Source organism: Thunnus albacares, chromosome 11 (assembly GCF_914725855.1).
Source record: "Thunnus albacares chromosome 11, fThuAlb1.1, whole genome shotgun sequence".
Classification (NCBI taxonomy): Eukaryota; Metazoa; Chordata; class Actinopteri; order Scombriformes; family Scombridae; genus Thunnus; species Thunnus albacares.
Window position 1 is genome coordinate 2,285,039 of NC_058116.1, and position 17,983 is coordinate 2,303,021.

A 17,983-nucleotide genomic window follows, 5' to 3' on the forward strand; every position below is an offset into this window, starting at 1 on the left:
AAATTCCTCATATGGTATCAATCATTATTTTTTTCTGCAAATACAATCTTTTATTAATTTTGTGCCAATGTTTGAGGTGTCTACCGCCAATGGACATGAAGGTATGACAGGTATGTGAGGTAGCTGGTAGGAACATAAAACTGTACATGGAAATTGCTTGTATGGTTATTAAGGCTATAAAGTGACATGTCCTTACATTTTTCCTTCATACAAAAATAGATTGGAGAGATATTTTACCTGTGGCAGAGAAACATCCATTTCAGGATTGCATTTTTTTTTTTTTTTTTTTTTTTGCCTCAGTATCTCCATGATTATTGAATTCCTGTGTCATAGGAATTTTAAGAAGTAAAGGATGTTTTCAGTATGTTCATTGGAATAGAGGACATTTCACATTGGAATTGTCTCCCCGGTAAGGTCCTGGATATTGAAAATAAGTGAAATATTTTGAGGATACCACTCATTCCTCCTTTATCTCAGGCTCCAGTGGGAGTATCTGAGGAGAAGGTTGGATGTGTTTATACATGTAATTTTACAGTATGCATCTTATAAAGCTATATGCCCTGATAGTAAAGAATATAGTGTGCATTAATGAACTGTAGTAAAATGAGCCTAAAGAAAACATGTATTTCTTTAGTCCAGTCACTGTTTCAGAGACTGGGACACATTAGTACAGATAATAAGAGAAGAGCCTGCTTCTTCATTATTGGATGTGTTTTCCTAGAGTTAAACAATGCATTTAATGATGTGTATTTATCTATGAAGGGAACATGGGAGGACATTGGCTCTTTGTACACTGAATGAACATACATTAAGCTATTTCCACATACATTTTCATCTTCCTACCAGCTACCCCACATACCATTTTGGTCCTATGAAAATGACCTAAATATGCTACCATGCCTTGTTTGATTCATAATATCTTCATGTCCATCAGTGGTAGAGACCTCAAATATCGTCACAAAATTAATAAAAGATTGTATTTGAAGATAAAATAATGATTGATAACATTTTGGGTGTGTCACTGATGAGGTGTTTTTGAGAGTATAAGAATGAAAAAATATCAAAGGCCAAAAAAATATAAAAACATATATGTATAAACATACATGTAAAAAATATTGTACAGGCGAAGTTTTGGAACTCAAACATTATATAGTCAAACTGTGAACAAAACCTGAGACGGTGCTGCAACCACTTTCCTGGATTCTGCCTGATTTGACACAGAATGACGCTGTTGACAGTAAACAGTCTCCTCAGAAGGTGAGCACAGCTCAGAATGTGCTGACGGCTGTAGTTCGACTGTCATTTCCCCAACAGGAACTCTTGGTTTCACCACGCCGCCCTGCGATCAGTGTTAGAAGCTCAAACAGTTGTGGTTTAAGCGTATTTCCCAAATTTTCTGACAAGACGACATGCTGTTCAGAAAGTTTGCACCAAACTGTAATCTTTCCATCTTTGTGTGTGTTTATACTGGTTTTACAAGTGTCTTCCAACTCCCAGCATTCTCTCACACTCACACAAACTCTGCTGTATCCTTGTACAACCTTGATGTTGATGTTCAAGGTGAGAGGGGAAGATGACTGTGCCTGTTCATATACAGTGTGTGTGTGTGTGTGTGTGTGTAAGTGGGTCGTTGCATTGGTGGATCGTGATAGGCTGGATGTCCTGAGGAGTAGAGGAACCAGATTGGTGTGCTGCGGCAGCAAATGGAAGAATAGATCCACTGGGAGCTGCAAAGAACTCTGGGAAACCACAGTTAGGCCGTCAGCAAGGAGAGAGAAGGGGGTGGAGGTGAGAAATGAATGAAAGAGTGAAAATGGACAGGAAAGAGAGGGGGGCAGTGGAACTTCATCAAGGAGAAGATGAGCAGGAGAAGTGGACTCTGTTTCCATCTTTTCAATTCTAGTAGAGATCCCAAAGTTTCCGAAGATATCAAATATTTGCAACATGAAACAAGATATCTAAAAAGTTTCCATTTGGTGGAATGGTGCAGTCATGAAAAACATCTTGGGTTTGGTGCTGAGCAGGCAGTGTACAGTCAGTTTCAGGGCTTTTTCACCAAAAATGACACAATGAGAGCTGTGAGAGTGAACCAAAACAGTGAGCTGAAAGACGACGACATGCTCCATAGAGTCAGGTGATAATTCTCTGTGAGGTCGTTGCTACTCGTGGCACCTTTCACATACAAGATGTCATGTGATCAGTTGTATATTATACATATCTATTATAGCCACTTTAAAGAAACTTCCAGATCCCTTCCAGACATGTATCAAGACATATAAACATACTCTGCATGGAGCAATATGTGTCTGATATGGGTTTTTTTTCACAAAAAAGTACAACGTTAAAATCCGTCAACGGCATCTACTCCTTCTTTCTCATCTATAAATATGCAAATATATTGCATTTTAAAAGTTTTCCTGATGGACACAAGATATCTCCTCCTTCACTGTAAAGTTCATTCTCAGTGTTTGTGCTTTGGAGGCTTCATGTTTCCACATCACACTTGTGTAAGTTGCACACTGGTTATGACGTCACAAATCATGCTCATAGGCACATCGTTCTGCACAGTGAAGCTCCAACAATTTACTGAAGGAACAAGAAGAAAAACATAGTTTCGAGAGGAGGAGAACTTTAAGGAGGAATTTAAAGGATGGATCTAGCAATATTCTATATTTCACTGTCGACATATCTCATGAAAAGCAACATGTTAGTCTGTCTCTCAATACCTTAACTTCCCCACTCTGTGGCACTCAGCCTCAAGCCCAACAGTTGCTAATCAACACATCAATCTTTACAAGCAACTCACAAATATATAGTTGTTTTTTTTTTAAGTCTCAGTAATTTCTTTAAACAGCTGGGCACTGAAGTTTCTAGCAAACCTTACTCAAACAGGAGAAAATAGTGCATTTGTTGGGGACTATTTTCAGCGGCGGATTAATCCACATTTGGTGTTTTAGTACTTCAGGCAGCAGGATGTTTTATATGGGATTATCAGACAGATACATTACAGTGTGTGTTTATTATTTATCTTATACTGGCCCTTTACTCATCCCCTCAGTTCAGCCTCTGTCTCAAACAGGCTGTTTTAGCTCCAATGAGGCTACTCTGTTCTGATTGGCCAGCTCTTGGAAACTGCCCCTCAGGAGACTTCTGCTGGCTGCGGAGGTTGTATCAACAAATTATTCAACAAACTATAGTAGCAGGATTTCACTACTTTTTCTCATTCTTTACTCAAAATGTCAACTTCTCAAATCCATCCTTACATGTTCGGGCCAGAATCCGATCTGAAATATGAGAGTGGACAATGTAAACAACACATGGAAAACCTTAGCAACAAAGGCTAGCAATGGACGGCTGTCTGTGGGTATACCAATGAAATGATAACCGTCGTAAACGTGTGTTCAGAGCAGGTTGAAGCCCTGGCTTTTGACTTGCAAGGAGCATTTCTACAGACATTAAGTTTTGGAACTTTGACCATGTTTAACGTCTTTCATCAGAATAATATATAAATAACAGAAAAGGATCTATTCATTATTGGTTTTGGTCTTTCCGTGAGATTTGTTGACAATAATAAAAAAAAATAGACATGCCCTTTAAGGAGACATTTGTAGTTTCAAAGCTCATCTCTAGGAGTATCCCATCATGCTTTGTGTTGGTCGGGAAGTCTCATTTCTGAGTTTCAGAAAGATACAGGCAGGCAGGACTACCTCTCTCAGAGCAGTAGTGTGGAATGTCTCAGCTCCCTGACATCATGTTACCTGTGTGTGTGTGTGTGTGTGTGTGTGTGTGTGTGTGTGTGTGTGTGTGTGTGTGTGTGTGTGTGTGTGTGTGTGTGTGTGTGTGTGTTTGTTTGTGTGTGTGTGTCTGTCTGTCTGTCTGTCTGTCTGTCTGTCTGTACTCTGGTACTGAAGAATCTGTGGGTTAACTGTCCTAATTATAAACATTATGGATGAAGCAGAATAATATCACATTTGACAATGGTGGCACCTGCCAGCCAATCAGAATGCAGGTTTTTCAGGGCTGCTGTATCATGTCTGTATTAAACTTCACATCATTTGTTGAGAAGAACAAGAAACTTTTTATACGTAGATAGTGTAGAAAGTACTTCACCAACCAGCTCTATGAGTTGTCACCAAGCCCCTAAAACCAAATATGTTGCAAAGACATGTGGATGAATTTCACTGCATGTGCCACTAGCTGGTGTGTCTGGGCCTCTAGTCAGGTAGATGAAAAGGTGAATCCAGACACACACTGCCTCCTTCTGCCGACAAAAAGTAAATGAAATCATTATTAGTAGCATTATAGCAGATAAAGAACATTGTTCATTTATAATATTTTATTCTTTATTTGCAGTTTTTGAGGCCTGAAGTATGTCCTCTTATTCCCATCCAACCCAAATTTTTGATTTTCAACAACAATCAGAATTGTACCTAAAAAAAAAAAAAAAACTACAGTCCTACAGTTTCATTTGTGGCGGGAGGAATGATCCTTTAACCTGACACCTCCTGACGTCATGAACAGGTGAGTTGACTGTAAATACAGAGAGAGGGAGAGAGAGGGAGAAAATACTGAACGCTGCTTATTGCCAACAACAAAACCTGGATGCAAATCAACCAGAACCTGCTGTTCACACACACACACGCACGCACACACACACACACGCACGCACGCACGCACACACACATACTCACACAAACACAAGCTGATTTCAAACAGGCTATTTTTTCCCTATAAAATCCGTCCAATTGTGATTTTTTTTATTTTTAATGGATACAATTTAAGCCTCTCTCTCTCTCTCTCTCTCTCTCTCTCTCTCTCTCTCTCTCTCTCTCTCTCTCTCTCTCTCTCTCTCTCTTTCTCTCTGTGAGTGTGTGTGTGTCTCGCTGTGTTTTGGCGCATGCGCTGTCCTTGCGCTTTGCTCTCGGTGCGGCGCAGAGCGCGCGGCTCCGCTCCTCAGACAGAGTTGATCAGTGTCCGGATACCTGCTGGGATGATCGATGACTGATCAGTCAACCCTGCACGGACTGACAGACAGGAATAATCAGTATTGATTATTGAGTAATGATCAGCAGCTGACTCTGTGTGTGTGTGTGTGTGTGTGTGTATGTGTGTATGTGTGTATGTGTGCGTGTGTGTGTGCGGAGTTCAGCGCTTCAAACCAACAGGACTCTACTTTCTCCATCTATCCATCACCTCATCCTCCGGTAAGTCACCTTCCTCCTCTTCTTTCTCTCCTCTCCCTCTCTTCTTCCTCCTCTGTTGCTTCTTTCTTTTCTTTTCTTTTTTTGTGTTAGTTGGTTATGAAACAGACTGAACAGCAGCAGCAGAGGCTTTAAACCGCGACTGTACCGGAGACTGGCTCTCTGACTGACTGTCTGTCTGTTCGGCCGTTCATGTTTGAAATTGTTTCTTTCAGGCTGCTTCTGTCAGTCAAAAGAAGAAAAAAATAAGTTATACATATGAATGTTTGTTTTCCTGTCTGTCTGTATTTTAGATCAGTTTCTGTCTGTTTCTGTCTTTATTGTAGGTTAGAGTTTTATGTTTCAGACTAAATGTATATTAATGTAAGTGTCTGTTGGACAGAAGGACCCAGAAGCTTTTCCTTAAATATATGTGTAAAAATACTCCATCCAAGTGAAAATCCTGCATTCTGATTTTTTTTATCAAGTTTTGCTGATAATATTTAAATTATGAAAACTAAAAGTACTCATTATGCAGAAAAATGAGTCCTATATGAGTGTTATATGATATATTATATTATTAGATAATTAATAGGCTACTCTTGCATTAATGTGTAAGTAGCCTTTCGCTGGTGGAGTTGGATGAGGTGGAGTTAATGACTTGAAATACTGTTTTGTAGTTAAATCTTTAATAATGTGTCATGTTTTATGAGCTGATTACATGTTTTATATGTAAAATCTTATTGTGAAAAAGTGACCTGGAGTAACAAGCTTAATATTTATCTCTGAAGTGTTTAACAGTACAAGTACCTCAAATATGTACTAAAATACAATACTTAAATAAATGTACTTAGTTTCATTCCAACACTGGCAGCTACACCTGTAAGTTCATTGACTGAAGAACAATAGTGTAATGAAGTACAGTGATGAAATGTAAAGCTGCACATGTTGCTGGTTATTTTGAGGTTTAAAGATTGTATATAATAAATAAATAAAAACTACTAGCCAACAGTATATCAAGTAGGTTACTTAAAAATAGCTCCACTTGGACCAGTTGCAACATTGATATAATACTCACACATTGATGCATCATTGATAATAGTTTAGCATTAAAATATATAATATAACACTGGCAGAGGTCATTCATCTGTATAATGGATACTTTTACTTTTGATACTTTAATTTTAACAGTAATAATAACATATTTATTCATTAAATGTGTACATTTTTAATCCTGGACTTTTACTTGTAATGGACTATTTGTTGAGAGGGGAAGATGACTGTGCCTGTTCAAAAAAAAAAAAAAGTCCAGCATTTTTTCTTCCTCTGAATTTTTTAGTTAATTCTTTGTTAATTTTTTTTTTGTACTTAATAACTGCATGTAGAGCTGCTGCTGTTGGTTGGATGAATCAATGAGTTGATGGACATGAAATTAATTGAAAACAATTTGGATTATTGATTGATTGTTTAGGTCATTTCTCAGACAAAAATGTGAAACATGATATGGTTGTAGAGTCTCAAATATGAAAATTTGCTGCTTTTTCTTGTCTTATATCATTGTAAATGGAATATTTTCAGGTTTTGGACTGTTGGTAGGACATAACAAGACACTTGATCACGTTGCCTTGGACTCTAGAAAACAAATTGTAATATTTTTTTTCACTGTTTTCTAATATTTTATAAACCAAATGATTAATTAATTGAAAAAATAATCTGACAATTCATCAGTAAAGAAAATAGTAATTGTTAGTTGCAACTATAGATACATGAGTCTCTGTGTCTCTCTCAGTACTTTCTGATGTGGTTTTTTATCCTTGTCTTTGTGCTTTTATGCTCAGCTGTATTTATTTGTATTGTTTTGTAATGAAATTAACTGTGTTGTTTTGGAGAGTGAGTCTGGTCGACCTTCTCCTGCAGATTTCTCAGAGTAGAAATGTGAATGTATTTTATTCAGTGGTTTTCATCCAGCAGACTGACACACAAAGAATTGGTTTGACCTTCTTTCTTAAATTTATTTTCTCCAAAACATAAAAAAAGCTGTAATCAAGTTTAAAAACTATAACTGATTCTTTTAAAAGAGAACAGACAGACTGACTGTTGTAATCTTTTGTGTGTTTTGAACATGCTTCATTATTGTCAGATAATCCCTGACAAAGCCTACACATGCACACATGCACACATGCACACATGCACGCATGCAGGCATGCACACACAGACACACATACACACACACACACACACACACACACACAAACACACACTCTCTACTTTCCTCTTGCTCTCTCTCTCTCTCTCTCTTTCTGCCATGGAGATGTTAATTTCACATAGGTGACACTATGTCACGCTCTGTGTGTGTGTGTGTGTGTGTTTGTGTGTGTGCGTGTGTGTTTGTGTGTGTGTGCGCATGTGTGTGTGTATGGTGATCAGTCTGATAATGACACCTGATCAGCTGGCCTGTAGCGCCCCCTGCAGCTCAGACAGAAACAGACCCGAAAACAGATTTTTTTACCCCTAAAATAACCTCTCCTTCACTATCTCCTCCTTTCCTTTCCTTACTCACTTACTTCCTGACCTCCTTTTCCTCCCCACCTCTACTTTTCCTACCTTTCCTCTGTGACCTGGAAACTGATTTTAGCGCTGCCATCTCTCCAGCCATCACATATGAAATGAGTAAGACCTCCTTCCTCCCTTCCTATCTAGCAGAAGAGGTTTTCACTCCTGTTTCACTTCCTGTTGAGGCGCTGCCTGCCACTCTTTGTTTGGATGTTTGGACTTTCAGTATACGTGTCTCAGGCCTCTGTGAGTCTAATTAACACTAATCAACTTAATTAAAGTGGAAGTCTTCTGTTTAAGGCAGACAAGGGAAGCTGCAGTCTGAGGAGGAGGGGGAACACATCCACACTGAGCTCAGACTTCACCATCCAATCAGAGGAAAGAACCAGCCACGGAGCAGAGGGCGGGGTCAGAGTAGGTTGAGGATTGTTAAAGGTGCAATATGTATAATTTTGTGGCATCTAGCGGAACAGACTTAGCAGAAATGGAATATAAAATTCATAAGTATGTTTTGATTAGTGTAGAATCACCTGAACATAACAATTATTGTGTTTTCGTTATCTTAGAATGAGCCCTTTATATCTACATAGAGGGCAGGTCCTCTTCCACGGAGCCCGCCATGTAGCACCACCATGTTTCTACAGTAGCCCAGAACAACAAGCTACAACAGCTACAACATTTTGTAGCCACCATAGGCTCTCCTACACACGTGGAAGGGGAGGGGACGGGGAGGGATATTCAGTTGGTTGCAATCTGTAACCTCACAGCTAGATGCCACATTAACCACTTTGTAAGTCTGTACAAACCGACTGTTAATACAGTCTAACTAGTTGTAAGACCATAATAACTAGGGATGTGCAGAGAGCCCAGTATTTGTATTTGTATTTGTATGAAAGAGGCTCCCCACACAAGGCCTCCCAGATCATAGATGACTACTGAGCTAAAACTGTACCTCATTGCAGACAGACGTCTACCTGTTTATACACCCATAACACAGAGACAGCACAGCATGTAACATGTAGGGAGGAACTTCAAAGGCGATTATTGCTTTGCACTTTTCATTTATTGCCTATTTTTTACAAACTAACTTTGTGGAAAGAAGAAGGGGAACAACAGGTTATGGAGAGTCCCTTGGGAGCACTTTGCATGTGTCCGTAGCTCAGCTGTGATTTTTCCAAATTAGGAATAGTGATGTCCAAATAGGGTAATGTGCGTCATGTAGCAAGTGGATGTGACTCCCCTCGTTTAGACTTGCTGATAGACGTAACAGTGGAGGAGAGGACAGAGACTGGCATAGTGATGTAAACGGCCTGCATGCTGGTATTTGGCATGGTTCTTCCTGAAAACAAATAATTTTCAAAATATTTGTATAAAACAAATATTCGTAAAAACCCCATTATTTGTGCTTTGCCAAATAACATATTTGTATTCAGGCACACCCCTTGTAGTAACCTGCTGTTACATTGTACTAAAGGGCTGTTAGACTGGGCTAAATAGTTTTAAGACTGTACTAACCTGATTTTAGTCTGTACAAATTAGTTTAACCTGCTGTTAGACTGTATACTAACTTGTACTAATTATCTTGTGGGGTGTACAAAAGGCTTTTAATGCATACTTACCTGTTGTTAGATAACACTATCTAGCACTAACTGGTTGTTAGTCAGTACAAATTGGCTGTTAGACTATACTACCCTGCCAATAGACTGACTAAAGGGTTGGTAGGTCGCACTAATGAGCTGTTAGACTGCACTAAAAATCTGTGTGAAGTTTGAAGTCCATGGCGATAGCACTCTAGCAGGCTGTTACGTTGCATTGTCTAGTTGTACAGTAAAGGTAGATTTATCCTACTGTAACACACTCTCTTGTTCTCCTACACACAAATCAATTTTACCTATTTATAGAACATGACAACATTACTAAATACTGCATATGTGTGTGTGTGAGTGCCAGGACTCCAGCAGTGGGCAGATTGAGAAGCAGCATGTTGTTACGTCAGGACAGATTAGTTTGGAAACCTGCAGAGAGCACACACACACAAGCATGGGTGCAAGCACAAACTGTTGTTTCTGTACTAAATCTGTCCTACCCCTTTGTGCCCTGTGTGTGTGAACTGACAGCAGGCAGGTGTAATGAGCTCATCCTACCAACTTTATTGCTGTTCCGTCAAAAAAGCAGACATGATCAATACATTGATATTAAATTAACGTAATTTTCTTACTATTGCATACGTCATATTTTTTATTGTTTTATATAAATATGATATATGAATCCCAGACAGATCAACATCGGCAATGTCAGTGCACCTTTTCGGTCCAAATTGAAACTACAACTATTGCCATGAAATTTGGTACAATTATCCATACCCAGAGGATGAATCCTAAATCCTGTTTTTTAGTGAAATGTCTCAACAACTATTGGATGGATTGCCATGAAGTTTGGGCACAGACATTCATGTCCTCCTCAGCGTGAATTGTGTTCCTTTAATTTTTTGTCTGTGCCATAATCACGTCAAAAATGTATTTGTTTAAGACTTTGGTTTTTGATCAAACACCTGCAAAACATTTCCATTCCATTCCCATCCACCTCAGCTGTAATTTTTGTTTAGTGTCAATTAGAAAATGTGAGCATACTAACACACTAAAATAAGAAAATGGTAAACATTATAGCTGCATGTTAGCTACAAGTTCAACAGAAATTAAACTGCATTTTTTTTGTCTGCTACAGCATACATATCTGCTCTGTCCTGTGTTCTCCTTTGAGAAAAAATACAAAATCGAAAGGGAGAATTTTATATTTTTTGGTTTCATGATGGCTTTCCCTAATTTTGCATTAATTCGATAGAATACTAGTAGTTATCCATGTCCTTACAGTGAATCAAACCTTCAATAATCTATCATAGGCAGAACAGACGGTCACACTGAGCCTGATAGCATCCTGCTACACAAGGGCCACAGACTCTGAACACGCATTGACCGTGAGACTCACGCAATTGGCACTTTTCATACGCTTTTGTGCCACATGCCCATTTTCTCACGCAGTGAAAAACAAATTCATAACTGATAACTTCGCTGTGCAAAAAGAGGACACTGACAGCGCACGGACAGACGAGACAGAGCAGCACAGCACAACAGCAGCACCGTCTTTCGTGCAATTCCCAGCAATAGGTTTTTAGGTTAGTTGTGAGGCCATTTCATTCATCCAAATTGTTTGTACTTTGTCGTAATTGTTAAACTTTGCAGATGACCTTGTGAGTACTGAGAATAGCAACTCTCAGCTTTAACATTGTTTAACCAGGTTTAATTATCCAAATCATATTGTGATGTGTTGTAAGGCTATTTCATTTATATAAATTTTTATATCCTTGTTTGACCTTGAAGATTGCCTAGTAGCCTGCAACCAACTACCATTTAAGGCTACATAATGTTTTTAGAAATATAATTTTAAATATGAAATAGCCATTCTTCTGATAATCATGTCCTGTCCTGATTCACACAATTATATACTGTTCTTGATGCATTCCTGGTTGTCATAGCACCCTCAATCTAACTAATCTAGACTAGTGCAGGTAGCTGTTTCTTGACTTAATCCAAGAGGTGCTGTAGAAATGCAGGAAATTTGTTTTAAATTACAATTTCTTTCTGGGGGAGGACCCCCAGACCCCTAAACAGTTATGTATCTTTCCAGTTTGCCCCCCACCATTTTAAAACATGACCAGGCGCCCATGGTGAGGAGCATAAATCTTTCTTATTCTGTTTTAAAGAAAAATATATGTAATATCTGAAGTGTATATAAAAAATGTCAAAGTCGAGTGGGTCAATTGACCACAAATAATGCTCATTTTATTATGAACAAAAAGATGTACTACTAAGGTACGCTGTTGAGTTCAGAACAAATGCTGTTAACTAGGTTTCTTCTTTTTGTTCACTGAGTAGTTTTGTTGCTGATGAAGCTCAACACACATTATTGTGTTGACAACAGTGTGTAACGATTTTGTATTGTTTTATTGGTTCCCTGTAATGCAGTAATACTGAGAGTACTGCAGTACATGGAGTACTGTGTTTGAGCGTGTGTGTGTGTGTGTGTGTGTGTGTGCACTAAGCTAGGTAGGTGCTGCTTCAATACAAAACGATAACAGCTAGCCACCTCATTACTCCCATTCTGTCTGCTGTGATTTATGGAGCTACCTGTGTGTGTGTGTGCGTGTGTGTGTGTGAGAGTCCTGCACCCCATGTTGTCTCAGGAAGTTTTAATTAATTTCCCGTCATGTGACACAGAGGAAGTGATGACAGTAATGAAATGTGATTGGCTGATTATTATCAAAAACACAATTAGTGGCCTGACAGCGAGCTGAGAGAGAGAGGTTAGGAAAGTGTGTGTAAAGAGGACAGAGTGTATAAAGGAAAAGTTGACAGTGTGTGTGTGTGTGTGTGTGAAAGAGAAAGTGTGTGTGTAAATAGGACGGCAGTGATGAAGTGTTTCCTCGCGACTTGTGTCTCTGTGGTATTATACATACACACTGAGAGGTTGTGAAGGTCACACTGACACACATACACACACATACACACTGTGTCATCAGCTGGAGGCTGCAGGAAGTAGTCAGGAGTTCAACCTGTGAGACAGTTAGACCACACTAATCAGGCTAAATCTGAAAATGCTGTTTGCATTTGAAGACAACATGCATCCACACAAAACTGTTTATTAGAGCCAACATGTGTTCAGTAGCGGGACAGACAGAGTTGCTACTCTGCTGAGTCTCAGCTTGTGTCCCTTCCTGCTTTTCATCATCACCTATACTGTGTTTTAATACAGCCGAACTTATGACTAAGCTGTTCTCTGTCATGACAATTGAATGAGCAGAAAATAGTATTTTGACCAGGTCATAATTGTCACCTGTTAATGAGGTGAACAGTAAACAGTAACAAAGCAGTTGATCAAATCACTATTTTATGGTCAGAGGTCATCTGATAGAATCAACATACATACAGTTTTATGACAACAACTGTATTGTGTGATTCACATTTAAAATGAGTGATCACAGAGAGGGTTAGAGCAGAACAGAAAGTCCTCTTAAAGGATACGACTTTTCATACTCAATATTTTTGTTATTGTCAACTAATCTCACTAAAAGACCAAAACCAATAATGTGTTAGTCTGCCTCTCTATACTCTCAGATTCTACTACCCTGTCGGTGGTTCCTACTGATGATGTGATTCTTTAAAAACATCTCAAATATATAGCTTCACTCTTAAAATAGCCTCGGTATAGCTGGACACTGTAGTTTTTAGCAAGTGACTCAAACAGGAGGAAATACTGCATTTGTTGGGGACTATTTTCAGCTGCGGATAAATTCACATTTGGTGCTCCAGTGAGTATTTTTGGCAGCCGGATGGTGTGTGGGATTGAGTCAAAATAAACTACAGTGCCTGTTCATGGTTGTGAAGGATCATGTCATCCAGTGCAACAGTGTGGCTCACTGATGTGTTTTTAATAGTTGTTAGACAACAGTGGAGCTCGACGGCACAGAGGAATAAGATGAGAGGTTTTGATATACAAATGACTTGTTAGTAGATCCATTCATCGTTGGATTTGATCTTCATGAGATGTGAATATAACCAACCTTATCTTTTAATTTTACAGCCACATAGCCCCCAGCCAGGGTTACATCATTGTTTTCCATGTCCATGAGGCAGGTGTTTTCAGATTTGTCCACCCTGGAGACATTTTTCAAAAAAACAAACAAAAAAGCCCCCAACAACTGTGTTTTACTATATTGTCATTCATTATCTGTTTATAAACCAGCCTCAAGTTATGAAAGCTGGAAATAAAGTTGATGATAACTACGTCAGTAAGCACTTACAAAAGACCATATATCTGCTTAGAGCAACATTATAGTGTTCTATAAACTATTAATGAAATGTTTAGATGCTGCTTATAAATGTCAAATAGGGGGAGTTCAAATAAAGTGTTACTGTTCAGTTTTTGAGTGTGAAAAACATGGGCTTAGTGTGGACGAAGGGCCACAAATGGAAAGAACAAGATTCGTTTTCAGATTTGTCTGGCTTACTGTAGACATTACTCTCAGACATTCAGTCAGAAAGGCAGACAGACAGCCTCTGTGTGTCAGCAGGAAAATGGCAGTAAAGTTGATCCTATCAAACACAAAGTCACGGTGTCCTTAATGTGAAGGTGAAGGTTGGTCTTTATATAGAAACTGAGACACAATTTCACCCTGTGCATCCTCCTCCTCCTCCTCCTCCTCCTCCTCTCCTCTCCTCTCCTCTCTTCCCTTCCCCTCTCCTCTCTATAAACTTCTATAAACTTCCATTTGTAATACAAAATACTTTTAGAGAGTAGAAACGAATGACTCGGTCTTTAAACCCCCTACCTACCAAGGTGTGTGTTTCTGTGTGTGTGTCTCATGTTTCTTCTTCCATTAGTTGAGTGGAGCAGGTTTTGAATGTTTGATGACTCAGCATGTTGAGAAGGAAGTGATGTCATAGCCTTCTTCTCGTCTTTCGGGTCGGGTTAATGTTTGCCCGGCTGCAGCTTCAAGTCCTCATCTTCTGCTGTGAATAGATACTCACCACGTTGTACTCCCACAATATGTTTGTTGTTCTGAGGTTCTGCTCGTTTAGGAGTAATTTGTAGAAATAAAGAATACAGACAGAGAAAACATTTACAGCTTTCCTTTCATGTCAGTCATGGAAGTGATGCTGAATAATAGTGAACAGACCCTTTTCTTGGCAGACATTTTGATTTGTCAAAGCAGGAAAAGCATTAACAATAACGATGGCTCCATTCCATTAATTGTCCCAGTAAGCCATGTCAGTGAGTGAGCATGCACAACACCAGAGCCTGGTATTGGCTCACCTAAATGCAATGCAGCCATCATTAATGTTATTATTTACACCTGTTATTTACTCCAGCTTGACAAGTCAAAATGTCTGCTGTGAAAATGTTCAATTGACTGAGAAGCAACAAAGCCAACATCCACAAGTGTAATATTGTGGTTGAGTGTTGGCAATTTCTTCTGTGTTTGTCCATCACAACAAGAAGCGGTCTTTTGGTTTTAGGGATGTTGGCACCCAGAATCAGATCGGTGTAGCTGGTCTGGCTTAGTCTGGCAGCTGTCCTGCAGCCAGGTACACCAGATCTAGGATCAGTTTACACCTTACATGTGATCTCTATCTGGACTCATTATCTGGATAATGACCCCCTATCCATGAGCCTTGTCAACAAACATGGGGAAGTGATGCTGTGGATGGGCAACATTCATTTTTTGTGAGGGATCCACCACTACTAAAGCTAGCAGGAAGAGGCAGAGTTAGGGCAGATTTTCTTCTTATGAATGTGGTCACATTGGACAGATTGCATTTACACCTGCTGAGATCCAATCACAGTGCCAGTCTGACCACCTCCAGATGTGGTCTGGCTGATCGGAGCACATTCCGATCAGTGTGTTCTGAGTGCTTTTACACCTTGCATTAATACACATTTTCCTTATCCAGATATAGATTGCATTTAATGCCAGGTGTAAATGGGTTCCTAGACTGGCGTTGAGCCCAGATTGTGGCTGCTTGCGATCACACTGCAGCTGCTGGCAGAGAATATTAACTGATTTTTTTTTAAAAATCATACATGCATACATCCTTTGTACCTGCTTAACTTGATAAGGGTCATGGGGGGCTGGGGCAGCATGCACTGGGTTAATAATGAGGTATTAGTCTATCACATTTCTAAACAAGGCGACTTATATGTCATTAACAAGCAGGAGATGGTTATAGATAGTCAGAGCCTGGTTCTCCAGGTTCTCCAATCTTCAGTCAGTACCTGGGAGTTTGTCCTGCTATACAATACCTAAAATGTGCAGAGGGTCAACAGTTCATGCTACAGAGGGAATCTGTTTGGTGTTGCGTCGGGATGAAGACATTATACTACTGCTACTCTTCCTAATACTGCTACTAATGCATGTAGTAAAACTGCTTTAAGTGGTGTCACCACTGCAACACTAGATGAACGTATCATCTGTGTTCAGGCCATGTCATGCTTTAATTATATTTTCTACATTATTACTGTGTTCGCATTCTTTTCTTTACTTATGAAACTACTGCTGTGCAGTTGCCATATTTACATTCATTCATTCACTGATAGAGAGCAGGAGTTGCGTTGGGCAGTAGGTTTCCAGTGTAAGTGACTTTGACAGATGTGTCTTAATGAAAAGGAGTCTTTTTTTCAACTTGCTTCATGTTGTTTTCACTCTCAACGACCGACAACAGCGTCAGCAACCTGTAAAAGAAACACAAGCAGTCCAGGTTGACCAATCACAGATCTTGCAGTCCCCATATAGTATCTCTTTAGCAGGCAGAGCCCTGGCGGGTAGTTACATTTTTGAGGAGGGGCATGTCAGTTGTGCTGTAAACCCTTAATGCACAACCATAAATCAGCCTTCAGTGTGGAACTTTTGTCATGTGATGACACCTGAACCAGGTCCATTTGCAGATTGAAGAACTTGGTTTTAGATTTGACTTTAGATTATTTTGTCACACATGCTGTTCCCAAAGGTCAAGACTGAACTTCTGTTCTCAAATACTTTAGAGTGTTTGTTTTCTGCAGACTGACGGTCACCTCAGTGACACAACACACACAGAGTCACAGGGAGGTCAGAGAGGGTCAGTGTTTGTCTGAGGGACACTTCAGCGAGGAAGGGGCAGGGTCAGACAACTGTCAGTAGATGTTCAGTAGAGTGCGAGTGGTAATCTCTATTATTAGACCACAGATTATACTAACTGAGCCACAACACACACATAAACACATAAACACACACACACACACACACACACACACACACACACACACACACACACACACACACACACACTCATCTGTGGATTATAATCCCAATCCCACAATCCCCTTCTGGCTCAACCAATCATGTCCCACCAAATCCTGCACAGCCTGCTGGGTAACCTACATGCAGTGGTGTGTGTGTGTGTGTATGTTAATCCCTGACAATCCGTAATAGAGGAACATCTGGTTTAATCTCTGTGATTCTAAAGCTTCCTGTTCAGACAGGAAACAGAGTCAGTCGCATTTATGCATGAGTGAAAGGTGAGCCGTTACGCCAGCTTCATTGATTAAAGTAGAACTGTATCTGTCCTGTCAGATGTGCGTGAGATGGATGACTGAGAGACATGACTGAAGTGCTTTCTGTGTACACACAACCTCAGAGAAGAGTCTGCATGTCTACATTAATGCTGAGTAATTAGTTCATCAGTCAAAGGACTTCTCTTGACATTGAAACACCAAAGCAACAAAAAAACGGTTACATCTCTTCTTCCTCTTTGAGTTCAGTGAGGTGGTTCATTAGTGACGGGGGCCTCTTGGGTCTGCACCTTTGTTAGCAGGAGCAGTTAGCGCTGAGTTTCACCTTGAACAGTTAAGTGTCGGGTCCTGATGGAGCACAGCAGCTATTTAAAGACAGAACAAGAGTCAGAGTGTCCTGAAGTGAAGGTTGGACAGACAAAACTACCTTGTGTGTGTGTGTGTGTGTGTGTGTGTGTGTGTGTGTGTGTGTGTGTGTGTAATCCCTGCTGCAGTATGTAAACCATACAATATTACGTCTCATACACATAAGAGAGGATTAGAATTCACACAAACACACTCTACATCACTTGTGTGATCCAAATGAAATCTCTGTCTGTCAAAATGCTTCTGTTCATGCTGAAAGCAACAGAGTGGAATCAGTCATTAATGATCACCCATTAGTAATAATCAGTCACATTAAACCATATTAACTGAGTTGATTAATGTAACCATCATTTCATGTAACTTCATTTCAAAATCAGAAGATATGATAGAGCTCACTGTGGCTGCTCCTTCTTGGTCCATTACTCTCTATAAATTTTAAAACTTATAATCCACTGTCAAAAAATACACTGTGTTTCCTGTTAATGCTTCACAATAAAAGCAGTTTTTAACCATCTTAAGCAGCAGCAGTAGGAAATGTTGGGTTAGCATTAGCAGTAACTTAATACAGCTCTGATACAGCTGTAGGATAGCGAACAGTAAACAATGAGGCTGATATATCAATGAGATCAAATTCCAAACAAATTCCAAACAGCAGGTTTCTTGTGAACCTGTATGCATGTGAAGCCAATTTGAATCCAGTGCAGCAATGGCTGACTCCACCATTATCAATGAATACTACTGTAGCTTAATGGCTACTACCTAATGAGGCAAACCATAATTTC

At 39.5% G+C, this 17,983-nt stretch overlaps 1 protein-coding gene across 1 annotated transcript in view; it reads left to right on the forward strand.

The window, feature by feature from the left end:
- Positions 1 to 4,936: 4,936 nt before the first annotated feature.
- The window catches only part of znf385b (zinc finger protein 385B), a 70,810-nt gene continuing 57,763 nt past the window's right edge, over positions 4,937 to 17,983 (forward strand). The window contains exon 1 of the mRNA XM_044366192.1: positions 4,937 to 5,204. The gene's annotated coding sequence lies outside the window, so the exon portion shown is untranslated. The remainder of the gene's footprint in view (positions 5,205 to 17,983) is intronic.